Source organism: Alosa alosa, chromosome 20 (genome assembly GCF_017589495.1).
Source record: "Alosa alosa isolate M-15738 ecotype Scorff River chromosome 20, AALO_Geno_1.1, whole genome shotgun sequence".
Lineage (NCBI taxonomy): Eukaryota > Metazoa > Chordata > Actinopteri > Clupeiformes > Clupeidae > Alosa > Alosa alosa.
This window is the reverse complement of record NC_063208.1, coordinates 20,668,403-20,678,054: the sequence shown is the minus strand read 5'-3', so window position 1 is coordinate 20,678,054 and position 9,652 is coordinate 20,668,403. Positions and strand designations below refer to the sequence as shown.

The 9,652-nt window shown below is 42.4% G+C and overlaps 1 long non-coding RNA gene across 1 annotated transcript; it reads right to left on the bottom strand.

Moving 5' to 3' along the window:
* Positions 1–4,910: 4,910 nt before the first annotated feature.
* Positions 4,911–7,306, bottom strand: LOC125285300. Its single transcript, XR_007192010.1, has 3 exons — positions 7,213–7,306; positions 5,332–5,495; positions 4,911–4,989 (listed from the first exon to the last, which is right to left on the bottom strand). It is a non-coding gene; the product is annotated as an uncharacterized LOC125285300 (long non-coding RNA).
* Positions 7,307–9,652: the final 2,346 nt, after the last annotated feature.

Below are 9,652 nucleotides of genomic sequence, written 5' to 3'. Positions count from 1 at the left end.
GTCAAGCTGGCCAAGAGTTTCACAGCCAACAAAGCCTTCTTCAGCATCCCCATAAACACTATACAAGTTCCAGATGAATCACTTGTATTTGCACAGCCATAGGCTATGCATTAAGACCACGGGGAATTAAATTCTTGGTTTGGAAATGTCAACAAGATCCCACACTCTATAAAGAGTTTATAGCACAAGTGGCCAGGCCGGTACCCTGCTATTCAGAATTTACTGAAGAACTGAAGAACATCACCAAGAATTTAGTCACATATCTCTAACAAGCTCTTACAGCATACAGTTGCAACAATCAACCAGTTATATCCCTACATCTGCAACAATCAACCAATTATATCGGTACAGCTGCAACAATCAGCCAATAAGCCTATTTCACAGTGTCCAGGTGTCCGGCCTCGTTGATGTTAATGATGCCTTAATTGGCAGGGTAAAACGTCTTCCTGCTTTTGTCTTTCCTGCGGACTTTTCTTTTGCTGTCTATGGGACTGTGCTGTTCCACAGGAAGTTGATTTACACAGCGGCCCCATCTTGTGAAATGGGCTGATTATATCACTGCAGACTCACTAGTTATGTGTGGACATGAAATATAAAGGTATGATTTCTAATAGTCAGCCTCGGTAACACTTAGCCTTATCCCAAATTGATAAAACAAAGACAGCACGTGCTACAGCATGTAAGACAGTAAGACAGCATGTGCTTCGGTACAGTTGAAAAAACAAATACAAATGGCTGAGAGAGGCCAGCAGGTAGGATGTGATTGGCTGTGTGGAGACTCAGTGGAGCACCGTGACGACCAGGGTACACATGACCCTGACGGACACGACCCGGTGGGGGGGGTGAGGTGCGGTGGGGACCCTGGGAGCGCCGGCCCCATTCATGCTCAGTGAGAAAGGGCATGCCGCTGCGGCGTCACACCGATGCCAAAATGACCCGCGCGACCCCTCACCCCATCCGCCAGGGCACTCTACTGACCAGGGCTATTGTGGCGGGAACGCTGTCGGATCCATTCATCTCCTGGCGATGACAAACTCCTGCCCCTGAAGGAAGGAAAGATCTTCAGTGCCAAGACCGCAGGGCTATTCAACTGTTATCTGGAGTAAAATGCTGTGCTGTCTACAGTGCTGCTGAAGTTTCATTGCTGTTATGTAGCAGCAGCAGTAGCAGCAGTGAGAAGATCTTATCATCAAATAAAAGTATAAACCTAGTTATATCCCTACATCTGCAACAATCAACCAGTTATATCCCTACATCTGCAACAATCAACCAGTTATATCCCTACATCTGCAACAATCAACCAGTTATATCCCTACATCTGCAACAATCAACCAGTTATATCCCTACATCTGCAACAATCAACCAGTTATATCCCTACATCTGCAACAATCAACCAGTTATATCCCTACATCTGCAACAATCAACCAGTTATATCCCTACATCTGCAACAATCAACCAGTTATATCCCTACATCTGCAACAATCAACCAGTTATATCCCTACATCTGCAACAATCAACCAGTTATATCCCTACATCTGCAACAATCAACCAGTTATATCCCTACATCTGCAACAATCAACCAGTTATATCCCTACATCTGCAACAATCAACCAGTTATATCCCTACATCTGCAACAATCAACCAGTTATATCCCTACATCTGCAACAATCAACCAGTTATATCCCTACATCTGCAACAATCAACCAGTTATATCCCTACATCTGCAACAATCAACCAGTTATATCCCTACATCTGCAACAATCAACCAGTTATATCCCTACATCTGCAACAATCAACCAGTTATATCCCTACATCTGCAACAATCAACCAGTTATATCCCTACATCTGCAACAATCAACCAGTTATATCCCTACATCTGCAACAATCAACCAGTTATATCCCTACATCTGCAACAATCAACCAGTTATATCCCTACATCTGCAACAATCAACCAGTTATATCCCTACATCTGCAACAATCAACCAGTTATATCCCTACATCTGCAACAATCAACCAGTTATATCCCTACATCTGCAACAATCAACCAGTTATATCCCTACATCTGCAACAATCAACCAGTTATATCCCTACATCTGCAACAATCAACCAGTTATATCCCTACATCTGCAACAATCAACCAGTTATATCCCTACATCTGCAACAATCAACCAGTTATATCCCTACATCTGCAACAATCAACCAGTTATATCCCTACATCTGCAACAATCAACCAGTTATATCCCTACATCTGCAACAATCAACCAGTTATATCCCTACATCTGCAACAATCAACCAGTTATATCCCTACATCTGCAACAATCAACCAGTTATATCCCTACATCTGCAACAATCAACCAGTTATATCCCTACATCTGCAACAATCAACCAGTTATATCCCTACATCTGCAACAATCAACCAGTTATATCCCTACATCTGCAACAATCAACCAGTTATATCCCTACATCTGCAACAATCAACCAGTTATATCCCTACATCTGCAACAATCAACCAGTTATATCCCTACATCTGCAACAATCAACCAGTTATATCCCTACATCTGCAACAATCAACCAGTTATATCCCTACATCTGCAACAATCAACCAGTTATATCCCTACATCTGCAACAATCAACCAGTTATATCCCTACATCTGCAACAATCAACCAGTTATATCCCTACATCTGCAACAATCAACCAGTTATATCCCTACATCTGCAACAATCAACCAGTTATATCCCTACATCTGCAACAATCAACCAGTTATATCCCTACATCTGCAACAATCAACCAGTTATATCCCTACATCTGCAACAATCAACCAGTTATATCCCTACATCTGCAACAATCAACCAGTTATATCCCTACATCTGCAACAATCAACCAGTTATATCCCTACATCTGCAACAATCAACCAGTTATATCCCTACATCTGCAACAATCAACCAGTTATATCCCTACATCTGCAACAATCAACCAGTTATATCCCTACATCTGCAACAATCAACCAGTTATATCCCTACATCTGCAACAATCAACCAGTTATATCCCTACATCTGCAACAATCAACCAGTTATATCCCTACATCTGCAACAATCAACCAGTTATATCCCTACATCTGCAACAATCAACCAGTTATATCCCTACATCTGCAACAATCAACCAGTTATATCCCTACATCTGCAACAATCAACCAGTTATATCCCTACATCTGCAACAATCAACCAGTTATATCCCTACATCTGCAACAATCAACCAATTGATCTTCAGTGCCAAGACCGCAGGGCTATTCAACTGTTATCTGGAGTAAAAATGCTGTGCTGTCTACAGTGCTGCTGAAGTTTCATTGCTGTTATGTAGCAGCAGCAGTAGCAGCAGTGAGAAGATCTTATCATCAAATAAAAGTATAAACCTTTCAACGCACACATTTCAGCATGTCACACAAGATTCCGCTCAACTTACAAATGATTTTCATTTTGCTCAAGGGATTTGGGCTTGCTCCCAGTTTTAGTTCTTCACACTGCATGTCTGACTCAACTCATGGTCACTGAAGAACAGCTGTCTCAGACGAGCATCTGACCACAGCCCGTTTAGGTTTTGTTTTGGTGGTGGAGCTATTCATGGAAGTGACAACAAACAGTAGCTGTTAATATGCTTGCAACTAGAGCCACCTTATGGACTATGTTTAAGGAAAAAACTCATTGTATCTAAAGGGGCAAAGGTACGATAGCTCCCAGTGTCCTGTTACACCCCAAACTGCATGAAATTAAAGTAACTAAAAACAGGAAAGAGTGGCCGCTAAAGGCCTCAGACAGCGCAGCTCCACTGGGGAGAGTGAGCGGGTGAGTGAGTGAGCGAGCGAGGGTTTATGCCTGTCAGAGCTGTGCTAAGCACCTCAGCCTGAAGTGTCTGTCCACACAGCCCATCCCAGCCAGCCAACGCGCGGGAATAATGCAGCTTTGTGGCTCCCGGTTCTCCCAGAGATGCCCCTGGATAGGAGGGTGCGGTGGGGTGGGGTGGGTGGGGTGGTGAAGGGGAGAAACACCACAATGGTACCGGTCAATCTGGAATGTGCTCTGGGGAGAGAGCAAGGAGGGAAAGGGGAATGTACCACTGGAGTGACGAGGAAGGGGGGGGGCTGTGGTGGTGGTGCTGGTGGTGGTGTGGGTGGGTGGGTTGGGGTTGGCCGGTGGGGAGAGAGGCAGGCAGAACAGAGGGGCCTTTTGTGAGGCAGGTGGGGGGCAGAGACGGGCCGAGCCGTACAGTAGAGGCCTGCTGGGAGAGGCAGGCGAGGAGGAAGAGGAGGAGTGGGAGGAAGAGCGCTGCCGCAGCCTCGTCCTCAGAAGACGTCCTCCTCCTCTGAGCCGAGGCTGCCTACAAGCTTGGGCCCTGTCCACGAGTTTGGAAGTTCCACGAAGTAACACAATACTCCCACCAGGACCCCAATATCAAACACACAGCTCTGGTTTCATAGCAAACCTCTAAGCCTCTAGTGTATAAAAAAGTGGGAAAAAATACAGATGCAAATGATGTAGATGGGACAGAATACATCTCGACATACAGTATCTCATCTAGACGCTGCCATGCACCAAAAGCCAGAAGGATAATTACAACTCAGCAATATATACTCTCTGATGACAGGCCCTGTGCGGTATGAATATGTTCATTCTGAACTGACTGAAGCAACATTTTGAGGTCACTTGAAACCAAACTGACTGAGATAACTCATAACTAAGCATGAGCCACATGTGGGGCCGACTAGACGACAACGTCATTTAGACACAACTTAAAGAACATCTATAGGTTTGAGCTGGATACGATATAGACAGCTGCTGGTGGCTTAATGAACCTTCCAGCAAATAAACTCATGTCATGTAGGATGAGTTATGCGTTTATTCAAGAAAGCATCCCCAGAGAAAATATCTGCCTTGTAGACTGAGCTCTCCAATAGCTTCTGAAGTCATTCCAGTGCTGACAAGAGCCCCGGACAACTGAAAAACAAAAGCAAACAACAAGAGAAACATTAACAGCCGCCATGGCTTAATCAAAGTATTCATCACAGTGGGATATGTTCATCAGAGGTTGTTTTTGAGGACTTCTTCGCCTACAAAGGCTGACAGAAAAGGGCAACATGACTCTGCAGCCCAAACACACATCGGCGAGGATGGGATCTGGTTAATCAGGTCAGTGGCATCACAGAAACCATAACAACCGAGTATATAAACGGAACATTTGGAGCCAAGCAATTGGTCCCTATCTCAACTTTCTGGAAGAGCATCAAAGGGCTCTCAGCAGATATTTGCCTTGCTCACATCCACGCTGCGCTCACTCACGTGTTGGGCCTGGTAACAACTCACAGCGGGACGAATAAGCGCTCCGAAGACACACACTGCCGAGTCACTCCCTTTCTCTTTCTTCCTTCCTGTCGGTGCTCTTCCCTTCCGGCTCCCATTTCCTCTCAACGACACGCCGCACGCCACCAACTCGCCAGAATACCCTGAGGATACAAAATGGACAGTGAAACGTTACGTTACATACTGACCAGACTACATTCAATTGCAGAGTAATGACAGAGATGGTTGCAGTGGTCATGAACAAAATTTTTAGTGCTAAGGGAAGTTCATTAGGTTCATCCCCAGAGTTAGCAGCAGGACTGGTGTGAGCGTGAGCGTGTGTGTGTGTGTGTGTAGGTGTGTAGGTGTGTGTGTGGTGAGGTAATAAGTTAATGAGCATTTACTAAAATGTTTTTAGTAAATGCTCAAATGGTTTTTCATGCTATATTAGCACACATGATCAATGGCTGCGGTCGGGCTTCTGCTACAATACTGAATGAATGAATGCCTATAACCATATTACCTCAACCTGTTCTTGCACTGAAATAGTTTTTTATTTTACCTTGTCTACATTATACTTTACTCTCCTATTTGTCCATATTATTTATGCTGGTCTCTAGACCTTGCTCTTGCACTGTTGCACTGTTGGACTAATGTTGGACTACTTTTTGCACCTTCACCATGACACTCACTCTCTTGAGCACCTTGCCATGCACACATAACTAAAGGACTATGGTTGGACTACTTTTGCACCTTCACCATGACACTCTCACTCCCTTTAGCACCTTACCAGTCCCGCCCTGTCACTACAAAGCCTTATGCTTGATCACCCTCAAGCACATTGGACTTTCTTAATTTAATTTAGTGTATTTAGTATTTAGTTTTGTTAGTTTTCTTATCTTTCTTCTCTTCTACTGTCTTTATTGTACAGTGGAGTTTAGTTATATGTTTATACTTATACTTATGTTTACCATTTCTGCTGTAAGTGCATGTTGTGTGATTTATTGATCTTGGGGATCAATAAAGTATATATCTATCTATCTATCTAAAAATTGTCAGCCATCAGGAGCAAGTGGAAATATCACATACAAACGCTGTTAAGAAGTAAGAAGTGTTTGTTTACAAAAGCGAAGTACAAATAATGAATCATATTGCCAATGTGAAAGAAAAAGGCCTACAGTATGTCTGCCCTTATCTTCTTAGAGGCAAACTATAAAAGGAACACGCCAACTTTTTGGGACTTAAGCTTTGTTGTTGTCTACGACAAATTTAGATAAGGATACATACCCTTCTCTTCTTTGTATGTGAAATAACCTAGTCTGACACAAGCTGAGCCCTTTTCTATAGGCTCGCTATAGTGTAACCCACTTCTAGTTAATTATGCTCAGCTAGGCTAATGGCGTCAGACTGGGTTATAGCACACACAGAGAAGAGAAGGGTATGTATCCTGTTATCTAAATCTAAGGTAGATGGGGAATAAGGCTAATTTCCCAAAAAGTTGGCTGTAAGGTTACGTGTCGTGCATCTCTAGAAACTCTGACCTTGCAGAGCGCAGTGTGGAGACATGGAGAGTGAAACAGAGAGGACACAATCAATTCAGTTAAACGGTCATGATATTTTGTATGATGTTTATGTTAATGTAATTTGACATGATGATGTACGATGTATGATGATATGTTTAATAGTGAGTATGCTATTGGCTATTGAGAGTATCCTCAGCAGTGCCATGACATCGTGATTTGGTAACTGCACTGCTGCAGAACGAAAGGCCCTGCAGCGGATTGTGAAGACGGCTGAAAAGATCACTTCGGCTCCCTCTCCGACATCCACAACACCCACTGTCTGCGCAAAGCCATAAGCATTGTTAAGGACACAACATACCTGTCCCATGCACTCTTCTCCTTAATGCCATCAGGTAGAAGGTACCGCAGTATAACTGCCCGCACCTCCAGAATGGGGAAGAGCTTCTTTCCTCAAGCAGTCAGACTGTTGAACATCAGAACATAGATAGATACTTTATTGATCCCCAAGGGGAAATTCAAGATGATGCAAATGTTTCACACTGAACTGAATGCACTCCTGCACTTTTTCCTCTGCTGCTAAATTCTATATATTTAGCTATATATCCTCCATCTCACTGTGAACTTAACTTATAACAATCAGTGTTGTTACAAGTCTACATATGCCCTGTCTTTTGTTGTCTATTTTCTGTCCTGTCCCTTGTCTGTCTTAAATGCTTTACTTTAAGTAGTAATTGCACTTTATGTATATCTATAATGTGTGTGCACTAAATGTAGCCTCTCTCAAATGTCATTTTTATATATTTTAAATGTAACACCACTTGATCCATGGTGAAACGTTGTTTTATATCACTATATACAGTGTATATGGTTGAAATGACAATAAAACCCACTTGACTTGACTTACCTTGGCTGTTTCAGCATTTGGAATCACATCATAAGTCAACCATATGACTTTGAAAAGTTCTTGATTTCATGTTACAAATTTATTGTCACTCAGTGTTTTTAAATGTGTTTATCAAAGCTCACTAAAGTCCAAATATTGATCAATCAAAAAATAATAATACATTGTTATACATCATGTTGATTTCTGACACAACAATTATGATTAAGTCAAACCCCTCCTTGTAAGAGATCAAAGTAAACTGTACTATAATTGTGGTGACAAATAACTAAAACAAATCACCAAAAATGTACTGCTCTGTCACCGCCACAGCAAAACATACAAACTGAATTTTGTGCGTTTACTTTCGTGTTTAACAACAGCAAGTGATATAAGGGCATATTCTAAATATTTTGAAATATAAAATCTCTTAAACATTTAGGAAATATTCCTCGAGTCAGCACCATGAAATCACATGTTGTTGTCTGGGATCAAATCTGGCCACAAAGAAAAGTACTCAGTTTGCATTTCCCTTCAGAGAAGATCTGAAATTTTAGCACCAGAATTATATGTTTCGGGCAGAGTCCAATTCTTGTTTCCCTCTACTCTCCACTATGTACTTAGAGGCTTCCAACCCTGCAAAGTATACTTCTCAGAATACATACCCTACATACAAAAACAGGCCAGAGCCCATAATGATACAAAGGGACATGCAAATTCTTACTGCCATCTACAATGAGGCATATAGAACAACTAACGAGCACAACTGACAACTAGCACCAGAAGTCTCCCATAAGTGCCAGGAACTAAAATAGACACAACCCCTTTTTTATTCTACAATCATCATGATGTTACATCTAAGCAGGTGCCAAGGGTAGGATATTATTTGAGGTTACGTACAAAAGTATTCATAATGTTGGTGCTCATGGTTGGTGCTGTGCTCATGTCTGTCACAGTCACAGACATGAGCACGTTTGCAGGTTGGCTATTTATTTGCACAAATCAACCTGTTTAGAAACAGGGAAACCATTTCCCCTCGACATCTATGGTCCATTTCATTTGGGGAGAAAGTAAATATTATGTGCTTGCTCAAACACAGGACAGGCACTGGTTATTCCAGGACTTTCTTTGGCTAAGGTGGCTGTGTGACAGTAACATTGCCACTCCCCTTCATTGGTAGTGATTTGGTCAAAATCCTTGTTGATGTACTTTAATGTTGCCTTTGACATGTATGTTGTTGGTGAAATGGTGTCCCTGAATATGTATTAACATCTTGTTCTGGGAAGCTATAGGCCTGTGATGTTATGTCAATTATGTTGCCCAGCAGTAACAGAAACATAATTAAAATGGCCAAGGTCACTAGTCTTTTTGTCAGCCAGATTGCGCAAGAACTACCAGGCAGATTTACATGAAACATTATGGAAGGGTGCAGCATGGAGGGACAACTTGTGTCTTTTCGGAGCAAATCAAGTTGGATCCACAAATGATGTTTCACTTCTGTTAACACTAGAGATGGGGCAGCTGGCCTTGGGAGAAGTCTGCTCTCCCAGAGGGACCATTTAGTCTATGATCATTTTGTCAACCACTGTGGTAAGCTTCAAGGATATTCCGTCACTACTTTCTCCCTTTGTTCTTGGGCTACCTGGTTTCATTTGGAGTGGAGTGTTGGGGAGGTGGTATCCAGCAGGAGCTCCTTTTAATGGTAAATACGGTAGGCTCTATCAATCCTGTGACAGTTCTACCACCTGAAACCAGATTCAGAAATGCCCCTTAAGGCATACACTCAAATAACTTCCCAATTTACACTTTCAGTCTGAAACGAATCGGTAAAGAGGAAATGGGTTTTACACTGTGGTCAATCAACTGAAGTGTTGATTGAGTATTACAGTTAACTAATAGCCTAGTCATGTCTATAAGA